The 12989-nt window shown below is 28.6% G+C and overlaps 2 long non-coding RNA genes across 2 annotated transcripts; both read left to right on the forward strand.

The window, feature by feature from the left end:
* Positions 1-5602: 5602 nt before the first annotated feature.
* LOC145031995 (uncharacterized) lies at positions 5603-7556 on the forward strand. Its single transcript, XR_013677060.1, has 5 exons — positions 5603-5788; positions 6107-6398; positions 6831-6897; positions 6946-7028; positions 7301-7556. It is a non-coding gene; the product is annotated as an uncharacterized LOC145031995 (long non-coding RNA).
* Positions 7557-8405: 849 nt separating this feature from the next.
* LOC145029196 (uncharacterized) lies at positions 8406-11229 on the forward strand. Its single transcript, XR_013676411.1, has 4 exons — positions 8406-8881; positions 9029-9178; positions 9276-10062; positions 10820-11229. It is a non-coding gene; the product is annotated as an uncharacterized LOC145029196 (long non-coding RNA).
* Positions 11230-12989: the final 1760 nt, after the last annotated feature.

Here is a 12989-nt window from a genome sequence, read left to right on the forward strand (position 1 = left end):
ATATATATATATATATATATATATATATATATATATATATATATATATATATTCAAAGTAATTATTGTGTTATTGTATGCATAAATATGGGTCAATCAATTTTACTTATTTATTAGTGTATATTATTGAATTAAATATAATTGAAAAATATTATCTAAATTAATTATCAGGGTATTTTAGTCAGTTAATATAGATTTAATAAATGAAAATTGCATATTTTAAGGGATCATAGATTCTATTAATTTTAAAAATCCAATTTTAAGAATTATAATTCTTTTTATTCGGACATTCGGACCGAATATGTTTATGAGTATATTCAAAAATAAAAATATTCTTGAAACATAAATAATAAAAATATTCTTGAACCTATTTCTTGATCATGACTTTAAAAACTTCTTGCAAAATAACAAATTCTTGAACAATCAATTGAAGAATAAAAACAAAAAATATATTATTTCTTATAAAATACGGATAACAATTGTTATTACATTTATTGTTAAAGAATAAAACTAAAAAAACTTTCAAAACAGGAAAGAAAACATCAAAATCTAACAACGACACTAATACATTCTAAAAGAATAATGTTGCTTAGAATCACTTTCAATTGTGTGGTACGTTCTTCAAACATCAACTTATGTGAAAACAAAACCAAATTGTAGTTTAGATTCGAATAATGCATTAGCAAATGAAAAATAAAAAACTAAATTCCTTTGGAAAATATGTGGACTTGTGAATTGCACCAAAACCAATAACCAAGAATTGTAGAACATGCATATGTCAGTGAGAAAATATTCATACTCCATTCCAACAGAATTAGAATTCATGATTCCATTCCAACAGAATTGGAATTTGTAAATCCATTCCTATAAAATTGGAATCTCACCGATATCATCCATTGAATCATCTACAGAAACAAATTGATTTTTATCATATAAGAAGAAGTAAATTTGATATGAAAATAGTGACAAACTACCTTCACTTTGTACTTTACATATAAGAAGAAGGTTATTGACACAACCTCTTTAATTTTTCATGAACCTAGTCCACCATCAGAGGAGAAGACCGACGATCAGAGTGAGGATGAGGGCCGACTCCTTCGCATGGAAGAGAATCAGCCAGAGCAGCAGCATCCGACGACAAGGGAAAAAACGGACGATTAGCGTTACCGACGGGAACACGAACCAGATTGGCCTCCATAGCCATAGGAAGAGAGTTCGAGACCTCGACAGAAAGCGGTGGTCCAACATCAACACTTTTTTCATAGAATTTCCATATTAATTCTTCAAGACTTAACCCAGTTTCAATAAAGAAGGAATCGAAGAAGGTGAAACCTGATGAGCGTCGACGATCTTCATAGCACCATCAGAATGCGACAATGACATTTGGGGAGCCATTTCTCTGGATCAATATCCTCTGGTGTATCGACAATAGATGGTGGTTTTAAGAGGTTAGTAAGATCCAACAACAAATGATGGTGGTGATGATCTTTTGTTTTGGAGCTAGGGTTAGGGAGGACCGAATGGGATAAAATACAATATTGTTGATTGTTTTAAAAACGGATAAAGGTAGGTCAAAGTAATTACCATAATTATAGGGGTGTATTTGTAGAAATTACTAATCAAATTACTAAATTACCCTTATTTATTTGTTTGATTATTTATTTATTTTTTAAATTTTGATTGGCCCACATTTATGCATACAATAACACCATAATTACTTTAAACACCTGAACCTATATATATATATATATATATATATATATATATATATATATATATATATATATATATATATAGGAGTAGGATCAAATGAGAACACTTAAATGTTGAGAATACGAGAACAGATCACAACCTTGTAAATAATTAGATCTATGACAATTATTAACTGGACCATTTTTGAATATTTATAAAACTGATGTGCTAAATTTGTAACTTTGAAATGGAGAGAATGGTACAATAGGAAATCCATATAATTTAATTAAATAGAAATTCCTATAATTTCTCTATCTCTCTCTCTCTCTCTCTCTCTCTCTCTCTCTCTTTCTCTCTCTCTCCCCCTCTCTACTTAACTAGAAAACACTAATCTAATTATTTTGAAAAAATCGGCGCACACCCCCACCTTCTTGACCACTGTTTTCGTTCATCGTCTTTTGCCATCCTCCATCGTCGACCATCGCACAACCACCATCGAGCCTCCTCCTTAGTCTAAACTTGGTCATTCACACGATTGCTCCCCTCTTTGGATCTTCACGATTTCAACAACAATAGAGTTCATTTTATCTTAAATGGGCAAACATAGGGGAGAACCAAAAAAACAGAGAATCATTCGATCTAGGGAGAGCTTTCTGGAGCGTGTAAATAGATATGAATTAGAACCAAGAAATCATTCATCTTCATCACGCATATACTTTCATCTTCTTAACTACACTCCATCGCACCATCACTACCCATCTACGCAGCCTACGCCACATCGACTTCAGCCCACCATCTTCACATAATCAACATACAACCTGTAACAAATCGATTGCTCCAGGAGGATATCATCAACGTCACTCCATCTTTGTTGATTCACCGATTTCTTGTGATAAACATCATAACTACACATGTAAGTCGACTTATTAAGAGCATCATTACACACACCCCAGAAAGCTCTCCCCGGTTTGCCACTTTCATTTTAACTTTCTTTGTTCTTCATTTTTCTAGGTGAATTGTAGACCACTATTCTTCATTTACAAACCCTATATCTCTTGGTTCTAATTCATCTCATACCAGCCCTTATAATTAATGGAAGAGATAGCCACTCAAAGCTGTAATCAAATTCAAGGTAAAAGGTTGTGCACATAAGTTGTTTGATGAAATACGTGAGAGAGGTAGTCATTTGTGAATATTAGGGTATTCATTTGTTAATAACACTATATTCATTTGTAAATAGAAGTGTAACCATGTGTGAATGAGTGTATTTATTTATGATTAGAGGTATTCTTTTATTCATTTGTGAATACCAGGGTATTCATTTGTTAATAACAATGTATTCATTTGTAAATAACAGTGTAATCATGTGTGAATAAGTGTAATTATTTATAATTAAAGGTATTCTTTTATGAAGAATGATAATTTTTACACCCCTTTTATTTTCGGTTGATTAAAAGAAATGAATTGAATTACTTGTAAATTGATATGTATTCATTTGTGGTTGTAGTATTATTAGTTTTTTTTTTTTTTTTTTTTTTAATTTTATTTTTTAAATCATTTATGAATACAAATGTATTGATTTGGTGTTGGATTTCTATTAATGTTTTTTTTTAAAAAGACGTGAAATAGGAGAAAAAAATATTTTTTATGAAAAAAAATTTAATTTTTTTTAGTTTTTAATTTTTTTTGATAAAAATGTATTTTTATATTTCATTAATAAGAAAAATAAAAAATCAAATATTTCCTTCTTTTTTGGTAATTAATCCTAAATTTAAGGGAATTTGATTGATTTTATTTTATTTTAATTTAAGTAAAATATACAATTACTAATATGCCCTTATATATTGATTGGTCTAGAACTATTCTCGCGTTCTCAACCTTTTCTGTGTTCTCATTTGATATATATTATTAATACTATTGACGACGGTGAGTCTAACAACCGTCATCCAAATCTGAGCCGTTTAAACTCCACGAACTTTGAATCTCAGCCGCATAAACTCGTATTTTACAGTTAATCGGAGGTTTTCAGCAGACGACTGCCCCACCTCCCACGTTCCTCCGCTCCATCTTCTTCGTCGACCACATAATAGAAACCGTAGCAGCGATTCCTGATAGTTCTCGGTGATGTTACATCTTCCTCGGTCACGTCTCTTTCCTCTTTGATCTTTGTTCTGCTTTACATAAAACTAGGCGAATTCCCGCGTGTTGCGCATAATACAATTATATTGTGTAATATCCTGATTTTTTAACGGGTGGTTATTGGTTAGAAGTTTGTATGACCAAGTTAATAAAATTCATCAACATCAAGATTAAAACCCGAGATATCCAATTTAAAAGACAAAACCTCTACTAAGTGGCTTCACTCTACATTGACATTTAATGAAGTATACATTTCGGTTTATGTTTTATATTTAAATATATAAATATCTTTTTAACTATTAGAAAAATATTTCTATGATGTTTGATGTATGCTTGTCATTTGAAACCATATTTATGTCAACCAATAACATATATGTATATACTTGGTGGAATACTGAAGAGTTTGTTTTAACTTAGACTAATAAATGATTTTAATGTATTAAAAAGATCAAATTAATGAGGTTAAAGTGAATGATTTAATTAAGTTAAAAAAAACTTATGTGAAAGTTCAAAAGCTTGTGTAACTTTCAAATGAATAATATGCAATAAGAAGACATTTATTATAAAATAAAATCCAAGATTAGTGAATAACTAAAAAAATTCATATTTTTAACAATACTAGTACTTTTTGTTAGATGTTTGTTTTATAATTTCAAAATTTATTATCATTTCTATTATTAATTATTAAGAATTTTTTGTAGGTTTAAATTGGGCAAGTAGGTTGTTCGAGCTATGTGTCTTTTAATAAAAGCTCAAATATTGTTTTATTGCGACTAATATGTTTAATTCATTATTCAATTAGTGTTGATTTAAGAAAATCATTGCATTGATCATTTTCAAGAATATGAACCATGTGAACAGAAAAAAAAAAATAGAATTAAAAACCAAAATATACAACTTATACAACAAACAAACAAAAATTAACGATGGTAAAGAGTAAAGTTTTGGGCATCATCTTTAAAAACATCAACACATTCAAATATTTCATTAAAACAACTTATAGAATATATAACAAAAAAAACTACCAATTTTCTCAAAATGCGATAAACTTTTGAGCTCATTAAAGTGAATTTATACATCTCAATATGAACTTCAGCACAAAAACTTGCATATTATTCAAATGTGAGGTAATATTCAACTTAAATATTTGTTCAATCTTGGAGTGTTTATAAATCAATTCAAAAAATTATACATATTACATAATAAGTAGAGTTGGAATCGTAAAACTTGAAGTTAAATCATCACCCTTGATTGTTCCATTCACCAATTCAAATTTACCCTCAATAATAAAAACTTATAAGAAAGGGATGGTGTATAGCCTTTCCTTTCAAAAAAATTTACCGTACCTGTATGCTAAATAGAATATAGTACCTGTAGTGAATGGAATAGTGCATCTTTATGTAATAGTTTTTACCCCGAATATAACATGTGACATACCGAAAACAACCATACAGTGACCAGTTGGTAAAAACAAAAAATATATATTGAAATTTATATGAAAAACAATACACTCATAAGAGTCTTTTTTTCTTCTTTAAAGGTCCATAATCCTTGCAAAATATGATAAAGATGTTCCTATTATTCACCGTATTTATACTCGGTATTGTTATGTTTAATGATGTTCATGTTATTTTTACATTAAAGAACCAATTAATAATCATTATTAAAAAATCTTTTGAGTGGTATTAATTAAATTATGGGGTTTCAAATGCATAAGAATCAAGGAAATAAGAAATTTTTGGGGTTTCAAATGCATAAAAATCAAGGAAAATTGCTTCCTTTGTAAGAACATATGAAGATCGATGGTGTTGGATAGAGTATAGAATAGGATTAGTGTCGACGCATTCTTCCCCAAATCTTCTCCCACCTTCCCCTGACTTTGTGCTCCTCCAACTACTCTCTGTATGGTATTTATACCAACAAATTACAGAGGGAGAGCGTTTGATTTAGGGTATCAGGTTAGGGGTTTTGCTTTCCCACATCCCCTTCTCTACATATGCTACCCCCATTCTTGCCTCTTCCTCACTATATCTAAAATTTCTGCTTGAATATCTTTGTTGTTTTCGTTAACATGTGATTTTTGATTCATTTTTCATTTGGATTAATCGGTTTCTTCAAATACATCGTATCAACTTTTAGTTGTTTTTATAAGTTAATGAAATTTTGTTCGTGATTCCTTTGTCCAGTTTTATGATGTTAGTTTCATGTAATCGTCTATGATTTGTGCATGTTACGGTTCTGATTTAAGGGATTTTTGATGTTAATTACCGAAACAGGTGAATTGAATAACACAATGAGAAGATGATGATGATTTGCACTTCCTCTGCATCATCGTTTACATTTTTCTCAACTCTATGATCATCCTCCATTAATCAATCATCTTCCATATGCTTATGCTTTTGTTAAAGTAACAATTTTGACTTCTGGGTTATTTGTTTAATTTTCTAAATTGTTTATGCACATAATGATTTGTCTATTTTTGTGATATGTATGAGACTGCACTTGATTGGTTGTTGCTTGTGTGTGGGTGAACAAGAAGGAGAATCAAAAAGAGGAGTCGTGCATCAGGTGGTAATTCAATCTTCAAATATGTTTCTTGCTAGTTTTTTTTTTGTTGTTAGTGATGGAACAAATAATATGATAGTTAAATATATCTCTTTTTTGGGTTTGCTTTTAGTTGTAGAAATCAACATAAATAGACAGAGATGTTGTATGGTATATTTCTTTTGAGTGCAATCATAAGGAAAAGAAAAGTTTTTTCTTGTCTCAAAAAAATAAAAGTTGTTATGATTCTTAATGTGATAAAGTCGTTTAGAACTTAATATTCTCTATTGAGTTACTTATTTCTAATTGAAGCAAATTCAAAGTTGTTTAGTTTTAATGTTCTTATAAAAGCCACAAGGAAGTTTCGTTTTTTTCTTTGCTTTCCATCATAACCATGAACTATGATCATATCATAGATTCGTAGATGTTTTTTTTAATCTTTGTGTGTATGTTTAGGGAGAAGAAATGCTTGAGAAAGGAGGAATGACAGTTTTGAAGGCTTATCAGTTCCATTATCATGAAGGTTTAGATCAAATCCTAACGTTACATATATGATGATATATTGATATAGTGTTTCTTCCATGGCATGGTTTATGTCCAACCAAGAGACAAGTTTTGTTACATTGGAACAACATGTTTTGGCATATCCTCCAAGTAAGTCAGAGTTACCATAATTAATTACCCTTTGTCTTTACCTTCTTATGTATAAACTCAAAAAATAGAAATTTTGATTCTTTTTGAGTGATTGATATATATATATATATATATATATATATATATATATATATATATATATATATATATATATATATATATATATATATATATATATATATATATATATATATATTGCAGGTTCCAGATAATTCATAATTATATTATATTTATTTTATTTTTATCTAATCTTTCCATGTGGGTTGGTAAAGGAAGAGACGTTGGGTTAAATCAAATAGCCCTGTTTGAAGGCAAAGTCGTAGGTGGAAATGGAGTTTTAAGCAAGGACGTGTACAAAGTTGGTGAAATGTTTGACTTTTTCAGAATGCTCTATTTCTACTTCACTACAATTGGTCAATTTACAAGTGAACTTTTTTTTTTCTTTTATTACATCTTTTTTTTTTGTACACTTGAGGATAATTTTATTGTTTTTTGTAATGCTATATAAGTACTTTCATGTTTCTTCCATTTATTTGAAACCATTGTATACTTACTCTTCTGATGGTAAAGTTTCAAAGTTAGGAATTTGTGATTATGATTCCAATTCTTTTGTTTCATGCTGAAAATAATAGAAAGTGTAATGAGCGGGATTCAAAATTGGTTTAAGTAATATAATGTTAAGATAATGTGGCGTAATAAAAATTAGCCCTTCTACATGTAAGAAATTGTTTTTTTAATGTTACTTTCATCAGTTATAAAGTTTAATGAGACAATGTATTTGTACATCAACACCTTCTCCACTTACACGCTATGAATGTATCTTGGTAAGTTTTAATTGCTAAATGTTTATTAATTTTAATTGTAAAAAGAACTATGCTAACTAATTATTTAACTTGGTATAATATATTATTCATTAAAATTTCCAACTATCCATTTTGAAAAAAAAAAAAAAAAAAAGAAGTAATCAATCTCATTACACATATTTTGAAAATGGTAATGGGATAATCTATTATTAATGATGCTAACTTTTGCCTAATTTAGGAGCACTTATTTGTAACTCTTTTTTTTTTTTGATTTTCAATTGCTTTGTCCCAAAAATACTCTAGTTTTTATGTAAAATTATGAGCAATGAGCCAGTTTTTAGAAAATTTTTCCAAAATACCCTTATGTTTTTTTAAGTAAAATCATAAATACAAGTATCATACTTTATGGAGCACATTTGCAACTTAAAGTATGATGCTTCTTTTCCATTCTAGCTTTGGTAAGAAAAGTAAAAGTAATAATTATGGGTTATTTGTCATACGAAAATTATATATATATATATATCCCCTCCCCTATTCTAATAAATAAAACCAGCAATCAATCAGCCTCCCTAAATCGATTTTTCCCGCTCTTTTTTCTAAGTGAATTTCCAAAATTACCATTTGGTCAATTTTACTCATCCCTCAGAAAAATCAGGAACATGATCTTCACTGTTTAAAATCCAAAAATCAGGGATTTGAATCGGTGCTCTACTTATCTTTCGGTCTTCATTCTCTTCCTGATTTTCTGTAGTGTTTCCTTATCTGATCCCTGATTTTTTGAATTCAACAGTTCTTAATCTGTTTTGAAATCACGATAAATTTTTTTACAAATAAGGAACGTAATCTATCCAAAATTGAAATCGATAGAGCATGGCTTCTATGGTAAAATTCGGTTCAATACTTGTCCCATTCAAACCCTCGATCCAATCAATGGTTAATCATTAATGGTTATCCTTATTCTTCTTCTCTGGATTCAAGGCGATGTCTAGGTCGTGAAGCTATGGCGCCGTCTCCACCCTCCCAGCTCCGATAATTCGGTTTGAAATTTAGGTTTGTCTTTCTACCCTTCCCCTTGATGTTTCCGGGTGGGATGAAATTGAAGTCTTTTCGGTATTTTTTTTTGGATGAAATTGATGTATTTTCAGTATTTTATTTGCTAAGATTACGGTTTTGGACTCTGAATTTTTCCATTTACAGACCAGACGCAGTTAAGCACATTCTATCCTCACCCCTCTTCCCGGTTGAGCTCTCTGTCAAAGATATGGTCAAAAACTGGGTCAAACTATTTTTAAAATTTGATAAAGTTGAGGTGAATTCTTTAGAGAAGATGATGGAACAAAGGCAAAGGTTTGTGAATGGGTTATTTATGCATATTTTTAACTCAAATGGGATTATTTTTTCCTGTTTTAGTTTGTTAAAATTTCATCTGTGCACTATTTTTTAGGTGATTTCCACCTGGATTGCAGGTTTCAGCTAGAGTTGCGAAAGTATCTTTCACTTAGGAGACATAAGTAAGATTTCAATTTTTATAAAGAGAGGTAATTCTTATCTTTTCTCTATGGTTTGTTTTGATTAGGGTTGTTAGTCTAATTTTCATAAGTAATAAGTATGATGGGAACAATAGTCGTGATGTAAATAGGCCAACCCTTTTGCAACTCAATTGAATAAATTCAGTAGGTTTATTTCTTAGAAGATGATTATGAGTCAAGAACCTTGTGAAGCTCTTTGATTTCAATTAGCTATGATTGTTGAAAAATCATTTCATTACTGATTCAAATTTCAAGATTGCAGCCCTCAATTTAAGGTATGCCCGCTATAAAATCTACATATTTTTTGATACCATTCAATTCTACCCTTAAAATCATGCATTACAAATGACCTTGCTAATTGCTATCAATGCGAATTATATTCGTGATACTTCAAATGGGTATATTGTTAACATTTGGTGATCAAATGCCGGTAAATTCTTTCTTCAATCCTTACAGTTTTCTATCTTTCAAAGTTTACCCAATTTTTAGTTTCATTATGATTCCATATTTATTGTTACACAGAGAATATGAAATCTGAATTCATGTCAACATATTTGAAATTGATGGAAGACAAATGATAAGGCTTTTATATAACCTGTATCCTTTTAATCCATTTATATAAAACTGACATTATATATTTCTTTTCATTTCACCTTAGCTATCAGCTTACAAGAAGCCTGTTGTGGAAATATTAGATGATAGGTACATTTTTCCATTTTTTTTAAATATTTTATGATCAAATACAGTCAATGTATTTGATGTAATTTTCGTTTTCGGTATGCAAGAATTTATATTCTATTACCCTTGAAGGTGAACCACACAATTTCCTCTAATAAATTGGATATTTATCACTTAACATACTTCTTTTTGTTACGATTCTAAGCATATTTCCATTTATTTACCATTTTACCCTTGGCTTCTGAGTTGACAAGGATGACCAGGATTCAGTTGAAGTTATTTGTAGAGTTATGAATTGTCTTACTCCTCAGACATACCTTTCATCAACTATCATGAACTTTTATATACGGGAAATTTATCATTTCATCTTTTAACAATTAAAAAAAGTATTTTACATATATACCCTTCAAAAATATGTCCAAGTAGCCGACATGACTTGCTTTTTTTCGGCTAGATATCTTCAACAGATGACATCATCAGAAAAAATATAAGCAAATTTGCATTTTTTTCAATACATATTTCTATAACAAACTCCAAAAGGTATCCACTTTTAAGTACTTCTCTAAATTATCTTTGTTTACTAATTTGTTTTTAGAGTTAAATGCAAGAATTAGCAACATACTTAATTACTTATGCTGATTTGTTTATTATAGCATATTATTTTTATTCCTCTTTATTATAGCATTCTACTTAGAAAATTTAACTCAGTTAGAGCATATTCATCCACATATTTGCTTAATTTTTTTTTATTGTTGATTGAAATTTGTTTGTTGGTTTTTAGGTGTGCGAAGAAGTGGGTCAACCTATATGCCAAAGACTACAAAAACTCAAAAAAGACTATCTGGTATAGATTGTGTGTCTACTCTGATTTTGGTTGTATGTCTTAAACAAAGGTAAAAGAAGCTAAAGAGTAAATTTTTAGCTAGGAATTAATTTCAGCGTCAATGATTTTACACTTGCTTTAAAATTTAAAATTATTTCTATCATTTTTAGACGACTTGAGTTAAATTTAATTATTACAGTGTAAATGCATGATTAATTTGAACTACTTGGAAGGAAGATAGTAAAACGTGATGGGATTTCTTTTAGATCTATTTTAAACATAATTCATCTAATCCTAATCCAGAAAAAAAAACATCATGAGTTACAAACATATTATGTACCAATGTAACCAATTTTGATTATTTATCTTGCATTTAGCCCTTTATTTTTTTTTTCTTTCATATAGCAAAGTGTGAGGGAAATTTTCTTTTATCCTTCAGCATCATTTATCCAGACATATTTGGTTAGATTAAGATATTAATAATTTACTTTTAACTTATTTTTAATAATAGGATTCTACTTTAACTTTTCCTATTACAACATTGTACTTTGAAAAATATCGTCCAAATAAGTCAAAGTGTGTTTCTATTTCTTGCATCTATCCTTACAAGTTTGGGCTAAACACAAGAAATATAGAATTTTTCACTTTTCAGTCTGTTATAATATCCCAATGCTTTTGTTATTTCTTGGTGTGCGAAGTATGATCTTATCTTCTTCTACTTGGTGTTCATAAATTTGATGTTACTAATGGTTGATGATATCATAGATTACCAAACATGTAAACATTTTTTTTGCAAAACCAACTCATTCTTCTTATACTTACATTAAATTAGGAATGTTAATTTATTTAAACTTTTGAGAATAAAATATTTTTAAATATCTAGAAACCGGAGAATTTCAAGTGATTTATAGATCGGTTTCAAAATCTTAAGAACCGATATAATCAATTTCACTTCCAAAATTAGTATGTTCTAAAAACCAATTAAAATATAAAAATAATATATTAAGATCAAGACAAGCTTAGAAGAAATCTTGTTCGCCCATTATTTTATTTTCTATTTATTAGGTTTTATTGGTAACCAATTAATTTGGATAACAATGTAACCTAACTCGTTTAATTTTTATCATAAAAGTAATTATGTTGCTCATTCTTGAAGGAAATGTGTTTGTTTAAAACAATAATGTCAAAATTGAAAATTTTCACAATATGCTTTTTGGTTTGTTGTTTGGATATGATAGTAGATAGGAATCAAGGGGAAAGGTTTATTGTCGGTTTTGAATTTGACTTTGGAAGCCCTACATTATAAGATAAAAGGTTAACAAATTTGTATGTGTAAGAGGCTTTTTATTTTAATTAGTAAGAATTTATTATATTTGTTAAATACGAGGAAGACCAATATGGATAAACAAGAGGGGTTTCAATTTACGTGAGAGCAGTAAAGAATTTTTTAAATTTATTGTGTTTTGTTAATTTATTTTTATTATGTTTTTGTTATATTAAAATTCTTGTATATCAATGCTATTTGCATGATTGATTGTCTTTTTTTTTTTTACACTTTATTCAAATTTATATCCTTTCTATCAAAATCATTAACTTAATTTAATAAAATTTTAATAAAAAATTGATGTTCCATCATTATTTTTAATCATCAATATCATTTTTTTTATTACCCGTGGTTTCCACGGGTTTTAACCTAGTATATATATATATATATATATATATATATATATATATATATATATATATATATATATATATATATAGGCTTAGGTTATTTTGTTTTACTAACTATTGTGTGTCAGAATGCACAAATCTGGACCAAATGATGAATTCATGAATGGACATGATTTGAGAGTGTATGATATTACAATGAGATAGCATATACCATATAATCACACAAATTTTAGCAAAAGGGTATTTTGGACAATTAACTACAATTATAAAAGGAAATTTTCGGATATTTATGGATAATTAATTCTCTTAATTTTAAAAATATGATTTTTTTAATTAATTCAATTTTAATTCTAACATAATTCTATTGGAATATTATTGAATAATAACAAAGTTCTAGAATCCGTGTTTGAAAAATAACCACATTGTAACATATTCTGTCAGAATAAAATAATGT

This window comes from Lactuca saligna, chromosome 2 (assembly GCF_052625555.1).
Source record: "Lactuca saligna cultivar CGN05327 chromosome 2, ASM5262555v1, whole genome shotgun sequence".
Lineage (NCBI taxonomy): Eukaryota > Viridiplantae > Streptophyta > Magnoliopsida > Asterales > Asteraceae > Lactuca > Lactuca saligna.